The 821-nt window shown below is 34.2% G+C and overlaps 1 protein-coding gene across 2 annotated transcripts in view; it reads right to left on the reverse strand.

Annotated features, from left to right (window-relative positions):
* Nucleotides 1-821, reverse strand: part of LOC107655672 (F-box/WD repeat-containing protein 11-like) — a 44,019-nt gene that overhangs the window by 28,193 nt on the left and 15,005 nt on the right. The gene's annotated exons all lie outside the window — the stretch shown is intronic.

The following is an 821-nucleotide window of genomic DNA, read 5'->3' on the forward strand; positions in this document are numbered from 1 at the left end:
TGTGATATTAACTATATGAAATTATATAAATATATACATTTTCTGCCCCATATCTTGAATTATGTGATCATTCTAAATTCATTTGAATAGACTGATTCATGCAGTGAAAGAACGCGCACTAGTCTAAACTACTAAGACTTCTTCACGTAATGTATGCGTGCACTCTGTGGGTGTGTTTTGTTTGCTTTTCGCGATATACTCGATAATATCAAATCGCGCATCGTTAAAACAACAATTACGATATTATCGCAGACCATACATATTGCACACCCCTATTCTGTTTAGATTTTTATAATGCATTGTCTTCTTATCGATCCACCAGTTCACATTTAAAGCTCTGCGTGTTTGCAGGGTAAAAACGTGGGTCGATTTTTTCGTTTGGTAGAAATATAACCGTTTCCCCGGTAACTGCTGTACACAAAGCAGCGCAGCACCGGACTTTGAACGTGCAGCGCTCATGTTTATTTAATGAAATCATAGCCTTTTGAAGTTTAATAGTCACATTCAGACATATCGCAATTCTGGTCTTTCCGTCCCCAAATTAAGACTTTCTTGTACAATTTAAGACTTTAAATTTGATAACTAAATTTAAGACTTTTTTAAGACCCGCGGAAACCCTGTGTATATATATATACAGTGGGTACAGAAAGTATTCAGACCCCCTTCAATTTTTCACTCTTTGTTATATTGCAGCCATTTGCTAAAATCATTTAAGTTAATTTTTTTTCCTCATTAATGTACACAAAGCACCCCATATTGACAGAAAAACACAGAATTGTTGACATTTTTGCAGATTTATTAAAAAAGAAAAACTGAAATAT

The sequence above is a fragment of the Sinocyclocheilus anshuiensis genome, unplaced genomic scaffold (genome assembly GCF_001515605.1).
Source record: "Sinocyclocheilus anshuiensis isolate Anshui unplaced genomic scaffold, SAMN03320099.WGS_v1.1 scaffold1008, whole genome shotgun sequence".
Classification (NCBI taxonomy): Eukaryota; Metazoa; Chordata; class Actinopteri; order Cypriniformes; family Cyprinidae; genus Sinocyclocheilus; species Sinocyclocheilus anshuiensis.